The sequence below is a fragment of the Natator depressus genome, chromosome 1 (genome assembly GCF_965152275.1).
Source record: "Natator depressus isolate rNatDep1 chromosome 1, rNatDep2.hap1, whole genome shotgun sequence".
Classification (NCBI taxonomy): domain Eukaryota; kingdom Metazoa; phylum Chordata; order Testudines; family Cheloniidae; genus Natator; species Natator depressus.
Window position 1 is genome coordinate 64,245,155 of NC_134234.1, and position 16,353 is coordinate 64,261,507.

General features: G+C 43.9%; 1 long non-coding RNA gene and 1 pseudogene across 1 annotated transcript in view; one reads left to right on the forward strand and one right to left on the reverse strand.

Moving 5' to 3' along the window:
• The window catches only part of LOC141982179 (uncharacterized), a 64,618-nt gene extending 51,620 nt beyond the window's left edge, over window positions 1-12,998 (reverse strand). Inside the window, exon 1 of the long non-coding RNA XR_012637980.1 lies at window positions 12,780-12,998. This is a non-coding gene — a long non-coding RNA (uncharacterized LOC141982179). The remainder of the gene's footprint in view (window positions 1-12,779) is intronic.
• Window positions 12,999-14,552: 1,554 nt separating this feature from the next.
• Window positions 14,553-16,089, forward strand: LOC141982182 (uncharacterized; annotated as a pseudogene).
• Window positions 16,090-16,353: the final 264 nt, after the last annotated feature.

Here is a 16,353-nt window from a genome sequence, read left to right on the forward strand (position 1 = left end):
CTTTCAAAATAGAACTCAAATCCACAGTCTTCAACCCAGTTTCAAGCTGGGCCCAATCCTTACTCCCTGAGGGTCTGTCTTCCCTTATGAATTCAAACACTCTTCCTTGAACATTTGTCTTCCTGCTCTCCCAGCATTTATTGCCTGGGGTCTGGCCTTCTCTGCAGGCTCCTTACCCCACTGGTTGCAGTTTGGGCTCTCAAGTCTAGCGGTTTGGGTGGTGTGAGAGTCTGAGCTGCAGCCCACGCCTCAAGAGCCACACTACTATTTTTAGCACGCTAGCTTGAACCCTGCTAACATGAGTCTGCCTACCTGGCCTGGGATGCTCACTCTCAGCTGCTGTGTAATCTCACCCTCAGGGGTTAGCCACCCTGTGACAACACCCCACTGCACTGTTCCTGACACACCACTAAACTATTCTGCGTAAAGTCCCTCTATGTAATGTGCCACTTGCACAATGGAACCACAGTAGTGTGTTTTAAGGCCTCCCCATTCCTGTGGAGTGGGAAAGGGAAGGTTGGCTCTCAGAGATATTTTTAAAATCTTTTTGCACTCAGCCCTGCGTCAGTACATGTTCAGACAGAGCACTCACATCACAGCCAGAAGGGGCTAGAAACTTCTTTTTCATGAAAGTTTAAATTCTGCAGACATTGATAGGTCCACCAGAGAAGACTGACATGGCATATTGCCATGTACTGGATCAGTCCGAACCCTGATAACAGATACATAGGAAATGCCATAACAGATGTCTGCTTAAAATGCAAGGGCTCTGCTTGTGAATCTTATGTAAGGTTCAGCATTGCCTGTTCTCACAGTCAATGGGGAAGTGGGTCTGGCTCCTAGCCCAGGTCTCTCACATAATGATTAACCTGAGACTACATGGCACCATCTGGTACTGTCTCAGGTATGAAACATATAAAAGTGCCTAAAAAAGCTGTATTTTCCCTCCGTAAGCAGAGTCTTATTTGAGAAATGGCACTTTTTTTCAGAAGTGTAGCCTTGAAATCTCTCATGTAAAGCAAAACTAGACAGTACCCTCTTACTTCTGCTTCTTTTTTAAAAACCCTAACCATTTTTATTTTTAAAAAATCATAGAAAAGTGCAGATAAAGCAAAAATTTCACAGTTACCTAATGTGCTTGAGAGGGGAGATGTGCTTAAATCAGAAAACTGGGAGCCTATTTCCATCTCTGACAATTGCTTCCTATTTGTGGCTGGTGAGATATATAATATCTTACTCAGCTGGAGGAATGGATAACCAGATAGTGAAATTAACTGATGGTAATAATAATATGTCACTTTTATATAGCACTTTCCTTCTATAGATCTCAAAGCGCTTATAGAGGAGGTCAATACCATTATTCCCATTTTACAGATGGGGAAACTGAGGCACATAAGTTAAGTGACTGGTCTCAGCAGGTCTGTGGCGGAGCTGGGAATAGAAATTGGGTCCAGTGCTCTAGCCATTAGGTCACTCTGCAGTCATATAAGAGATAATGCAGAAGCACAGGTTACACTGGGCTAGTGCAGAGGTACACTACCCAAGGAGGAGCTCCTGGAGTCATTCTGTAACCCACACACCTTCTGGGTGTGGTGTTGTATTCCATCTAGTGGAACTGAGACCACTTAGAGAGAGAGAGAGTTAAATGAGTCTGCTCTACAGCCTTAACTAATAGCCAGTTAGCTTTTAGCTAATGTGGAAGAGGCTCATGCACTAAGCTCCAGAGGTCCCAGGTTCGATCCCGCCCACTGACAACCGGGTCTGTCGGTGTTACAATTGCACCAAAAGTGGTCAAGGAGAGTAAGTCCACAGCACCACTCTGTTAAAGGATATGTTTGTATTTTCCATGCAGGGGAACAGCTCCTCTGGCCAGGGTGCAAAAGAGAAGGGCCAAGGCTCTCTTTTTCATGCCTCCTTGTCCTTCTTGGGCTGCCTTGCACCCAGTGCAAGGGTTTAAAACACTGAAGGTGCTCCCTACAACCTCCCCAGGCATGGACACACACAGAGATACAAGGCCAGGTATGATTCTGTCTCATTATCGTTTGCTCTACCCACACCTAGAAATATTGTGTCCATCTTTGGGCACCGTGTTGCCCGAAATATATTGCTGAATTGGTCAGACAAAAGGAACTGAAGTATGAAGTAAGATTATAGTCTAATTTGCCTGACAAATAAATGAGGGACATGGGAAAAATGCACAAATATTTGAACTGTGTAGCTTAAAGGTCAGAATAGAAGAACTGGTGGTACAATACATAAGCTAGTCCACCTATTCCAAACTGTGCTCACTGTTGTAGAGTAGCTGATGATTTTTCTAAAACAATCAGCGGTGAAAAGAGTTGAAGGTGATGTTTAAAATGTCCGTTAGGCTGATCTGTGGGTCCCGCTGAGAAGTGCTAGTTGCAAGTTGGGGAATACCCTTTGTATCTGCTTCCCAAACTAAGCTGGAAAAGTGCCAGGCCTGCCTCCAGCATAAAGATAAATTAGAACAGCATTGCTGATCTAATTTATCCCAGGTACCAACGGACCTTAGGGGTTTTTCTGGCATCTGAGGATCATCAGGACTCAAAGATACAGGGCCATGCCCCATTTTCTCTGGCTCTGCCCTGCACTGGCAGCCAGGAGAAGTGATGGCTTAGGAGCTGTTTTGGTGGCTCTATGCCATCCAAGGATTCCCATACATACAGTGAATCCTCTAGTGGCAGGCTAAGCCCACTTTAAGGTTGAGTTCTGGGCCCTAGGCAGCCAAACACAGCCCTTACTTGGCAGAGAATCTGACTATAATACTCTGTTAAGACAAATGGGATAATTCACAGCTCTCTGAGCTCTTGTTTCTTTCTGTCCTTTTTGACTAAGCCAGACAATACTGCATTGGTTCACATTTGGAAAGTTGTCTGGCAAGAAACTTTAATTAAAAAAAAATAAAAAAGGAAGCTTAAATTCTGCAGGAACTTCCCGATAAATGTTGGTGCTGCTTATCACAATATCGTGGCTCTGCATGTCCCCTGGATGTAAACATTAAAAAAAGATGAATTATTTATTATTTATGACGGCATAAAGGGTTATGCCTAGAAGTAAAGGGATGGAATTAAGAAAGGAGAAATATTGGTTGAAAATCAGGGAAAAAGCCCTTCTCACATGGATGTCTCTTACAAAGTAGAGAAGTCTCTGATGGGAATAGGTAAAAGACCCATCAACACTAGAAACTGTACTGTAATGATCAATTCTTCACTGGCAGTGGACTAGATAACCTAATCGGGCTTTTCCACCTATGTTTTCCATGATTCTACGGTAAATTTAGAAGGCAAAACAAACAACTGTTCACTACACCCCCAACTTTTATTTCTAGTAGGAGAACGCTTACCATTACCAAGCTAATCACAGTGCAACATAACTTCAGCATTTTATACTGGATATTATTATAGGTACATATCACTAAAACATAGTACTTTCATTTTGAGCCCATCATGGTGCTGTTACTGTTTTCCAGCAAAACATTTTAAATTTAAAGGGGGGGAAATGAGTGGGAGATATGGTACTCAATTATATCTGCTGTGGCTCCTGCTTTAGGGGGTTTATGGTTAGAGTTGATTTTCATTGCTACTTCGCAATAGGAGAGGGGATTTGCTTTGTTGTGTGTCATTTGCAGTTTGAGGCTCTCCTGAGTTCTTAAATGTTCAGCCTTTCACATACCATGGCATTTAGTTTGCTCTCATGTCTTCAGCAGTTTCTAATTCCACTTAAATTATTTGTTGTTTAGGTCAGTGATTAGTGAATGTCAGCATTCTGATGGGATGTGAGGGAAGGAAAGGGATTTTCATTGACAGTGGAGTTTTCATAAGCAGGGACTCCTAAAACTTTGCAGAACTTGTAGGGATTATAGCACTAACCATATAAAAGGCTAGTTTCAGATTCAGGTTACATGCCTGTGAAAGGAAACAAGAATCTCCATGTTGTACCTGTGTGGGCTAAGCAGAACTGAGGTCCAGAGGCTAGGCACTTGTTTACTCCCTCCCTGGAGCAGACAGAGAATTAGTAAGGAGGGAAATGAGAGGGGAATGGATGGCATCTTCTCTCCACACTCTCCACCCCCATTTGTTGACCAGAAGAGCTGAGCCAGCATGGTGCAATGGGAAAGAAAGTAATTTGCTGCTGGTCAGCAGTAATTCCTACCACATAAGATCAATGAGGGAACAGAGAAGGAATTGTGATGTTGAAGAGCCTCTGAGCTACAACGCCCCCTGTAGCTACTCTTGGGGTGGTGCAATTTATACACCACTCCTTATTCGGGGCTGTGTGTAAATCTGCCACTTAGCCCTAAATGATTATCTGAAGGGCAGAGAGGAACCCAGTCTTTGTAATTAATTAAGGTCAAGTTGAGGTGGTACTACAAATTACAGTGTATGTTCGACTAGTTTAGCTTGAAAAGAGAGGTTATAGTTCATAGATTCCAAGGGCAGAAGGGAATATTGTGATCATATAATTTGATCTTCCGTATAACACAGGCCAGAGAACTTCCTCAATTTAATTTCTAGAGTATATCTTTTAGAAAAACATGCAAACAACATTACCAGTGATAGAGAATCCACTACGATCCTTGGTACATTGTTCTAATGGTTTATTACTCCCAGTGTTAAAAAAATTATGCCTCATTTCCAGTCTGAATTTGTCTAGTTTCAACTTCCAGCCACTAGATCATGTTATAGCTTTCTCCGCTAGATTTAAGAGCCCATTATTAAAATATTTGTTCCCCACGTAGGCACTTACACACTGTAATCAAATTATCTATTTGATGATTCCCCATTTACAATTACATTTTGAGACCTTTTAATCTATTTTATGTGTGTCATGTTAATTTAATATTGTTCTTATTCAAAATGTAATGCAGTACCAATTCAAGTGCTTTACAGAAGTCTAAATATATTACATCAACACTATTACCTTTATCAACTAAACTTGGAAACTGATCAAAAAGAAATAAATAAGGAAACTAACAGGCTAGTTTCACAGGTCTGTTTTCCATCAACTCATGTTGATGGCCATTAATTATATTACCCTCCTTTAATATCAGCCCTGGATTGATTTCAGATTAACAAGATTATAATTACCCAGGTCCTCCCATTTACACTTTTTAAATGTTGGCACAATATTAGCATTCTTCCAGTCTTCTGAAAATACCCTGGTGTTTCAGGACTTATTGAAAATCAATATTAACAGTCCAGTGAGCTCCCCAGACAGGGCTTTTAAAACTCTTAGAAGCAAGTTATCTGGACCAGCTGTTTTAAAAATGTCTAACTGTTTAACATCCTCCTGAGATACTAGTGGAATGGAAAACATGTTATCATATGAAATGACTATATCATCTGGATTTTTTCCCCCAAATACAGAACACAAACATTTATTGAACATTTCTGTTTTTTTCTGTATTATTGATAAGTCTTCTATGTCCATCCAATAATGGACCAATAATATTGTTTGGATTCTTTTTGTTCCTAATCTATTTTTAAAAAATCCTTCTTATTGCCCTTGACTCTGCTGGCCATACATTTCTCCTTGTGTCCCTTTGCTTCCCTTATCATTTTTCTACAAATCCTAGCTCTTTGTTTATATGAATTACTATCAACTTCCCCTGTCTTTCATTTGTTATATATTACTTTTATATATAACAAACTTACCCCCTAAACCAGGTCCATTTTTTAACCAATACAGCCTTCTCCCTCAGTTGTGGGAGTATGGCTTTTGGGGCATTTAGTAAAGTATTCTGAAACAATTTCTAATTATCATTCATATTTTCTGATTAAATTCTCCTTCCCAGCTGATTTGACTCATAATTGTTTCAGCTTTGTGAAATTGGCTCTTTTAAAACCCAAGTACATATATATCACTGGTATGGACTTTATTCTCTTTGCACATTATAAATGTGATCATGACACATTAATTTTTAGTTCTGGATGAAGTCTAATATAGACTAATATAATTTTCCCAAGTTAGATGCAACACTTTACAGGTTTGGAAATTGACATCTATAATATTTAGAAATTCCACACATTTTTTAGTACTAGCAGCATGAGATCTCTAGCATATGTCACTCAGATTGAAATCCCGAATGATCAGAGAGTCGTCCCCCCCCCCCCCCAGTCTGGCATTATATTGCATATTGAGACAGTCATCCAGCTCTCTAGTGTAATTTAGTGGTCTGTAACAGACACCAACTAATACTTCATCTTGTGCTTTAGCTGTTAGGGCATTGATCCATATGTATTCAAGATAATTTTTTTCGGAGTCATCAGTGACTTGGAAATAGGTACTGCCATTTTTGACAAAGAGTGCCACTTCCCCTCCCCTTCTGACCACTTGATGCTTCCTAAATAGGCTATAATTATTGCTTTTAACATTCTAGTCATGGGAATCATTCCACCAGTTTTCTGTAATGTCAACTAGATCAAATTTATGCTCATAAATGACCAATTCCAATTCCTCTTGTTTGTTATCCTGGTGTATAGAAATTAAATAATTTCTTCTCTTCTGCCCTATGGTTCCTTGATTAATTTTGTTCTCAACATCTCAATTTTGTGCTGAGTGTTCATATCTTCCCTCTTTTTACTCTTCCCTTTTGTTATTAGTTTAACGCCCTGCTGACTACTCTAGCCAACCTGTCCCCAATTGGTGGAGCCCATTCATCCTATACAGCCTTCTCTCCCAAAAGAAGATGGACCAATGTTCCACAAAACCAAAATGCTTTACTCTTTTCCACTTACCTAGCCAGCGGTTCACTTCCGAAGTCTTCTGCCTTCTGTCTTTCTTTTGGATAGGAAGGATCTCAGAGAAGATTGCTTGGATATTTTTTTCACCATGCTTATGAGTTACCTGATGGCATGTACTATGTTCAAGATATCCTGCAATGCAGTGTCATTAGTGCTGATATGAACATCACCAATGGATCCTTTCCCATGCATTTCAAAAGCCTATCTAATCTTAGAGTGCTGTCTTGAGTCTTGGCTCTAGGAAGTCAGCACAACATCCTGTTATACTCCTGCCCCTTGCAGAATGGTCTTTCATTTCTTTCTAGTATTGCATCCCCAACATCCTGTTGTACTCCTGCCCCTTGCAGAATGGTCTTCCATTTCTTTCTAGTATTGCATTTATCTTCCTTGGATGGTTGGAGATGTCTTTGAGGACAATCTTGATTTTCTTACAGATTTTGTCAAGCTGCCATCTATATATTTGTCCTGTAATTTCTCCATTCCCTTGAACCAATTGGATCTTGAATGGTATCTCCCACAGTTTCCAAGCTGAGGGCCTGGTATTGATCATGAAATTCTTCCCAATTATCTTCTCTCTGGTAGCATCAGTCTGCCCCTCCAGAATGCCACCATGAACTCTTGCCTCTGGTGGTTACAAACTGGTAGGCCTCCTCTCTGACTTCCTCTCTCTCCCCAATTCCTTAACACCCAGCTTCTTTCTGCTTTGAACCTGGGGTACTGGTGTCCCTGAACCCGGTGTCTAGGAACTCCTCAGCATCTCTGATTCTCAGTAGCATCTCCGCTTGCCTCTCCAATTCAAGAATCTTCTCCTCCAGCACAACCACTAGCTTGCATTTCATGTACAGGAAATCCCTTCTGGCTTCATGCGGTAAAGAAAACATGGCACATATGTTGCAGGTAACCACCAATGTTCCATCAGTGCTCATCTCAAAATCAAATATAGAACTGAATGTGGACGGAAAGCCTCTTTAAATTCCCTCCAAAACTCTCCTGTTAGCTGCCTATGTTTGCGTCTCTCAAGTTTGTCTAGCAATTGACTTTTTATATCAAGTTTTCCTGCTCAGCTAAGCTTTGTCCTTCAGCACCAGGTAGTGATTAGCCACTCAGAGACATCAAACAGTGGAACTGGTCAAAGCTCCAAAGGTTAGAAACTTGGGGCCTTTAATTATGTAAGCGGGGGAATAGTCCCGCTCTTGTGGGGAACTTTCCTGGCTTCTGCACTACCCCGGTGAAGTGGGCTAGCAAAAGGATCTGAGTCCTTGCTCCCACTTCCTTTACCCAATGGCCTTCCTGCCCTTGAGGACTCCCCTTCCACTCTCCTGTCTGGCAGGATCCTTGTAACCCCAACAAGGCTGGGCCCAGGATTCCTGGGGGGCTCAACCCCCAACCCTGCTGTGGTCACCTAGGACAGGGGCTAGGGTGTCCCCACTCTGGGGTACTCTCTCTGCACTGGGCACTTCTCTGACCCACTGACCATTACAAACAAGTTAAAGCAAATGCAAGTTATTTAATCAACAATTAATTTTAAAAAGAATAAGGAAAAATGGGAAAGGTTAAAGGAAACACATCAACCCACTCTGTGGCAGGGAACATCACAAACAGCGTCTCTGGAAAGTCAGGGCAGTTCACAGTCTGTTCCTTGTAAGTCCCAGGCCTCCTTCTCAGGCCCTGGCTGTGCTGCAGGGATGCTGTGGGTTGGACACTTGCTCTGGTGGTGGCCACACGCTCTCAGGCTCTAAGTGGTAGGACCCTTCTTCCCAGTGTCGCCCCGGCCCTGTCGGGGTTATGATCCAAGCCTGACCTGCAGAGCCTCTTGGCTGAGGAGTCTTCCTGTGCTGGGCCCGCTGCCCTGGGTCCCCCTCGGCCTCCCCAGCTGCTCGCTGCACCCAGCTCCGGACTGCTCCAGCCCCAGCTCCACCACTCTGTCTCTGCATTGCTGCTGCTGCTCTGCCGCCAGCTCCCTGGGCTGCTTCTCTGGCCCCTCTGCCTCTGGTTGCTGCAGCTCTGCTCCCAGGACAGGTCTGCTCTGCAGGCTGCTTCTGTGACTCTGCTCCCAGCACTGACCTGCTTCCTGAACTGCTTTTCTGGTCTCTCTGGCTCTGGTTGCTGCAGCTCTACTCCCAGGACAAGTCTGCTCTCTCTGGGCTGTGCCTCTGGCTTTGGGGCTGCATCCCTGCTCCCAGGACAGGGTCTGCTCTCTCTGGGCTGCTTTTCTGGTCCCTCTGGATCTGGCACAGCTCTGCCCCCCAGCTCAGCTTGGGCCCCTGCTTACTCCTTAGCTCGGCCCCACTCTGTCTGACCCAGGCAATTCGAGCTCACACAGAGGATGGGACCTCCCTGGCCTCCTGACTCCCTAATTAGCCTGCTCGGCCTGTCGTTCAGGCTGACCTGGAGCACTGGCCTCTCCCCATTGTTCCTGGGGGCTGTCAGTCTCAGGGTCCTGATTCCCCATCGACCCTTCCCCCTTCTTAGTACTGGGAGCTAGCCAACCAAATCACCCCCACTGAATCTTAGTAAGGGGGCAACAGTCCCCTTACACTAAGGCACCAACAAACAGACCTGTCTTACCTCCTTACTCAAGGGCCCATGGCCCAGCTGTATACTCAGCCTGTATAAAAAGCGCAAACAAATAAACATTCAGACAAACAACCTACAGACAAACATACCACTCATCAAGTCCTGCTACCTCCAAGCACAGAGTCCACAGCTAAGCCCTACAAAACTCTCATGTTAGCGGCTTCTGTTTTTTGCTTCTGATGAATATACAGATATGGGAACCGATCCCTGTTTCTTTGGTCAGGGAAGACAGGGTTGGACTGATGGGGGGAGGGAAGTCACAAAATGCAAACAGTAAAGGCTTTCATTGCAACCACTCTCTGGATTAATAATAACATATTGCACTTATTTCAGTAATTTACTCAATACCCAAGCTCATATCTCATTTCATTGAAATCTTCCCTGCACACTGAGTTCGCTTTCACCCCCCTGCAGAGTTGCCAGCCTGCCCATCAAGTAGCTCCTTTCTGGCAGCCCTTTGATCTAAAGGCCTCAGATGTGCCTCTCCCTCCTGTAAAGAGGAGAATTTCCTCTTAAGTACTGGGCAGTGTCAAATCCTTCTCTCTGGGTACATCTACACTGCAATCTGAGGTGTGATTTCAGCACATACCTGAGCTAGCTTTGAGCTAGCTAGTTCAATTAACCGGAGCAGTGCAGCCACAGCAGTACAGGCTGCACAAGCCTGCCCTGGACCCCGGGCATGTACTTGAGAAGCTAGCCCATGCTGCTGCCCTGCATAACATAAGTTCACTGCCCTAGTGACTTGAGCTAGCTGGAGCAAAGCTACCTCAGGTATTCTAATCATGCTTCAATCACAGCCCTCATTACAGTACAGATGTATTCTCTGTGAGATGGCTGGAGAGAAAGTGACACAGGTGAGGTTTAGGGCTAGCCACAGATCAGAGTGGTAGCTCTGCAGTGATGCACCATACCTGGGCTCTCCATCTCCTCTACCATTGGGTCAGATTCTCCTTCATCCCTATCAACTTCCTATCCTTTCTTGTGGTGGTGAAGGTGAACTTTTGGCTATCAGGTGTCTTGCTGAAGGACAAACATGTTCTTCTCTGTAGTACTATAGTACTCTGATCTACTGGGAATGCCATACTGCAGATTGGCTATTTTGTGGAAATTCATTGGCCATAATGAATAAAGCTCCAACCACCATCTACACATGCAGTTTAAATCCTTTACAACAACAAATCAGATCATCTTAAGAATATAAATATGAGTTTTCTCATGCTTATAAATAGTTTGCTAAGAAGTACATTTGTCAGATTGAGGTGCAGAGCATTGATCTGAGATGTTGAAAAATCTCTGCTCAAAACTGTAGTTGCAAATCTCCTTCCAGACCTACCCAAATATCCTCTTATTTGAAATTTGTCAACTATACAGCAGAGCCAGGACATTGCCAAGGTAAAGCCCATGAGTTTCTCAGTGTCCCAAGAAGCCCTGTGTACAAGATCAGCACTAGCAATCACATTTCCAGCTGAAGAAGGCTAAATGTGTCTCTGACCTACCACAAATCAGTGTGACTCTCTTCTTGGTTAGAAGGATCCCTTCAGAGAAACATAAGGCATTTTTTCTCCAGGGGATGAAAGTCCAGTAAATGCAGGACCTTGCCAATCTAGAACCAAAGGACTAATTTTGAACACCAAACTCAGATCTCCCTCATGACATGCTACCACTGGATTTGACATCTGTTTTATAGAAACTGGAGTAGATGATCTGTTGAAGGTGTGTTCACTTCCCACTCCCTGCCCATCTCATCCCTTCAGGGAAAATCTGTGGATGATCTGCAGGTGATTGGAGGGAAGTTGGACCAAACTCTGGCCCAGTGAAAACAAGCTATAGCTTGCATAAATAGTGATCAGTAGGAATGTAACTATCACAGGGCTGGTCTTTAAAGGAATCAGATGCCTCGCCTACCTTTGACAGGCTCCACTGAAAGAAATGAGTTCCAGATCCACTTGGGGATAGTTAACTGCCTAAGTAGCTGGAAGGCAGTTAATTAACAAAAGAGCATCTGGGCCTAATAGCCATAGGAGAGCTCAATTAAAAAACAAAACAAAACAAAAAAAAACCAAGAAGGAAGGATGCTCCAGAGCAGTGTTTCCCAAACTTGGGACGCTGCTTGTTCAGGGAAAGCCTCTGGCGGGCCTGGCCAGTTTGTTTACCTGCCATGTCCGTAGGTTTGGCCGATCATGGTTCCCATTTGCCGTGGTTCGCTGTGCCCGGCCAATGGGGGCTGCAGGAAGTGGCGCAGGCCGAGGGACATACTGGCTGCCACTTCCCGCAGGCCCCATTGGCCGGGCACAATGAACCGCGGCCAGTGGGAGCCGCGATTGGCCAAACCTGCGGATGCAGCAGATAAATAAACCGGCTGGGACCACCAGGGGCTTTCCCTGAACAAGCGGTGTCCCAAGTTTGGGAAACACTGCTCCAGAGGAAAGGAGCTCCTAGTGAGCCTGAACTGGGCAAAAGCTTTTCAGGTATGGGGGTCTTGGAGAGACCCTTAGCAAATGGGGGAAAGACTGTAGAGCTCTCCAGACAGCAGAGAAGTCTGAGGCGTTATAGAAGAAAGAGCCACTGCTGGACCTAAAGACTTGTTTTGGGACTTTTGAGTTTTATCTAGGCTCTGCAGTAAGAACTTTAAACCCTTGTAGAAGTGTTCCTTTCAGAAGGCCTAATTAAAGGAAGATATACTGTTGCAGAGTAGAATGTTTGGCTTCTCCTTGACTGGGCTGTTTAAGTAACCTCACTGAGGGAAACTGAGGCAGGCCATTGCAGAGACACATGCAGCCACAATGGAAGGCTTGGAATGTGATGGTACCCCTGCTACAGTAACCCAGAGACTTCAGCATCAAAATCACAGACCTTTGCCACTTGCGCTAAAGGAAAATACTTTCAGTTACAGGTAAGTAGCAAGGTAGTGTCCTCCCAGCCATTGGTGGAGACATATTCTCTTGAAGAAAGCTACTGTTTTACAATCACTTTTAATTTCACTTAATCCCCTCCCCCAAACTTTACATTCTTCCCATGAATCTTGTAGGTTGTTTATATTTCTTCTCAGCTAATAATTCCAGCTGAAACGTACAGAATATTGTGCTATTCTGCAGGACTATACTATATTGTGCTATTCTGGGAGTACCATACTGTGTCTTACTTCAAGAGGGAAGAGTGGTAATTTTTTATAAGCAATATGGGTGAGATGAGAGGGATAAGTGCAGGGATTAATCTCGTTTTTCATCCAACTCTTCTGAAATGTGGCAACCATATGCAATATTTTTAACTGTTATTCAATCCATATAACTAATGTATAAAAGAAACATTACAAAGCTGAGTCTTTTCAAACCTTGTTCTTTATAACTGTTAGACACAGTATATGCATTCATTTAGATATAAAAAATAGGGTCCAAATCAGAAGCAAATAGGAATATTTGTTGATCTGCATCACCTTACCTGGTATATTTGATGAGACTGTAAGTCCAACGAGGTGAGATCGGTAGAGGAGGACTATATAGCTCTGATTCAGTAGCCCTGTATCATCTCTATACTGACAGAGAAGCCGTGTATCAGAGTTTGTAAGGAAACTTACAATGTGTGGAGAGTATTTGAAGAAAACATCAGCTAAGTCTTTCTTTTCAAATGTTACTACTTACAGAAAGTCACCAGCATGATAAGAATTTAAAATCCTATTAGGCAATTCAGATTTTTTTTCTGTAATTTGACATGAAAGTCTTTTTGTTAGTGACTTTCATATTGTATTAGCTATAAAGGAGGAATGAGGAAGTAGGCTCTGGCTGCTAGCCAAGTCTGAGCTGCAGTGCTACCACAATGAAATTCTAGGATGAATGGCAGAGGCATGCAAATGAGCTGGGAACTCAAATGAGCAGCCACGGCAAAGACAGGCTGTTATGAAAGCACAACAGTAACCTCAGATTTCTACCATTACAATACAGTTCAAAATGTAGGAAGCTGAGCATGAGCCTGGAGCTGTTTACTATCACGCAATCTCTTATGCACTGTAACAAATGCCTCTTTTACAGCAAATGGACAACTTCAAGAGACCGCAGACCGTATCGGTGAATACTCTTGCAGGAACTCCTCTTTTTGTACATCATTCAAAGCAAGGGGGCATTATTTTGCCTTCATCTTGTAATTTGCTTCACAAGGGTTGCTGTATAAAATGATTCTGTTTTTTTTAATATTTACGAGAATGATAGCCATCGCTTTTTGTGAAAAGAGTATAAAGTAGGTGTATAGTCGAAATGTGTCTTCAAAATGAGGCATTGCCCCCTTAAAAAGTAAGTCGAATGAGAGAAAGCAACGATTATTATTCTAGGTAGTTCACTGTCTCGGTAGATTTACTAACTAGAAAAGATAATCCATATTTAATTAAAGCTAAAATTGCAGGGAATAGTATTTGACAAAAATAAATGATAAATGTGTATGTTTGTTTATTTAATGCTTAATGAGAACAACTGGTCATGTTTCTGGTTATTTTTTTCATGTAGACTGCACTGTCACAAAGGCCTTGTCCCCTCAAGCCTACAGAGGAAATTCAAAGTTTAAATGACATAATGAGCAGATTTATGCAATTGAATTGTGGTGTCAGTAAACCTTTACATAAAATTATACTGCTGGATGTGAAAAGTGCTTAGAGAAGACCGCAACCAATATTCATCCAGTAATCAAGGTACTGCACTGATAGTGCTCTGAATGGATGATATACACCAAGTATTGCAAGACAATTTCCTCTTGCCTATGTGCTTTCAAAAGAAGTACTACATTTAAAACTATGTGTCATATAGTGTGAAAACAAAAATAAATAAGTACGTGGAATTAGCTCTGGTCTATACTAGGAGTAGAGGTCGAATTTAGCAGTGTTAAATCGATTTAACCCTGCACCCGTCCACACAACGAAGCCCTTTTTTTCGACTTAAAGGGCTCTTAAAATCGATTTCCTTACTCCACCCCCAACAAGGGGATTAGCGCTGAAATCGGCCTTGCTGGGTCGAATTTGGGGTACTGTGGATACAATTAGACGGTATTGGCCTCTGGGAGCTATCCCAGAGTGCTCCATTGTGACTGCTCTGGACAGCACTCTCAACTCAGATGCACTGGCCAGGTGGACAGGAAAAGGCCCGTGAACTTTTGAATTTCAATTTCCTGTTTGGCCAGCGTGGCAAGCTGCAGGTGACCATGCAGAGCTCATCAGCAGAGGTGACCATGATGGAGTCCCAGAATCGCAAAAGAGCTCCAGCATGGACCGAACGGGAGGTACGGGATCTGATCGCTGTATGGAGAGAGGAATCCGTGCTATCAGAACTCCGTTCCAGTTTTCAAAATGCCAAAACATTTGTCAAAATCTCCCAGGGCATGAAGGACAGAGGCCATAACAGGGACCCGAAGCAATGCCGCCTGAAACTTAAGGAGCTGAGGCAAGCCTACCAGAAAACCAGAGAGGCGAACGGCCGCTCTGGGTTAGAGCCCGCTTCTATGATGAGCTGCATGCCATTTTAGGGGGTTCAGCCACCACTACCCCAGCCATGTTGTTTGACTCCTTCAATGGAGATGGAGGCAACACGGAAGCAGGTTTTGGGGACGAGGAAGATGATGATGATGAGGTTGTAGATAGCTGACAGCAAGCAAGCGGAGAAACCGGTTTTCCCAACAGCCAGGAGCTATTTCTCACCCTGGACCTGGAGCCAGTACCCCCTGAACCCACCCAAGGCTGCCTCCCGGACCCGCCAGGTGGAGAAGGGACCTCTGGTGAGTGTACCTTTTAAAATACTATACATGGTTTAAAAGCAAGCATGTTTAATGATTAATTTGCCATGGCATTTGTGGCTCTCCTGGATATACTCCCAAAGCCTTTGCAAAAGGTTTCTGGGGAGGGCAGCCTTATTCTGTCCACCATGGTAGGACACTTTACCACTCCAGGCCAGTAGCACGTACTCGGGAATCATTGTAGAACAAAGCATTGCAGTGTATGTTTGCTGGCATTCAAACAACATCCGTTCTTTATCTCTCTGTGTTATCCTCAGGAGAGTGATATCATTCATGGTCACCTGGTTGAAATAAGGTGGCTTGTCTTAAGGGGACATTCAGAGGTGCCCGTTCCTGCTGGGCTCTTTGCCTGTGGCTGAACAGAAATGTTCCCCGCTGTTAGCCACAGGGATGGTGGAGGGTGGAGGGGCTAGCCACGCACTGGGGGGAGGCAAAATGTGACCTTGGAATGAAAGCACATGTGCTATGTATGTAATGTTAACAGCAAGGTTTACCGTGAAAGAGTGTACCCATTGTTCTATAAAATGTGTCTTTTTAAATATCACTGTCCCTTTTTTTTCTCCTCCAGCTGCATGTGTTTCAAGGATCACAGGATCTTCTCCTTCCCAGAGGCTAGCGAAGATTAGAAGGAGAAAAAAACGCACTTGCGATGAAATGTTCTCTGAGCTCATGCTGTCCTCCCACACTGACAGAGCACAGATGAATGCGTGGAGGCAGACAATGTCAGAGTACAGGAAAGCACAAAATGAACACAAAGAGAGGTGGCGGGCTGAAGAGAGTAAGTGTCAGGCTGAAGAGAGGGCTGAAGCTGAAAGGTGGTGGCAGCGTGATGAGAGGAGGCAGGATTCAATGCTGAGGCTACTGGAGGATCAAACTAATATGCTCGAGCGTATGGTTGAGCTGCAGGAAAGGCAGCAGGAGCACAGACTGCCTCTACAACCCCTGCGTAACCAACCGTCCTCCTCCCCAAGTTCCATAGCCTCCTCACCCAGACACCCAAGAACGAGGTGGGGGGGCCTCCGGCCACCCAGCCACTCCACCCCAGAGGATTGCCCAAGCAACAGAAGGCTGGCATTCAATAAGTTTTAAAGTTTTAAACTTTTAAAGTGCTGTGTGGCCTTGTCCTTCCCTCCTCCACCACCCCTCCCAGTGCTTCTCTCCTCTACCACCCCTCCCGGGCTACCTTGGTAGTTATCCCCCTATTTTTGTGATGAATTAATAAAGAATGCATGAATGTGAAGCA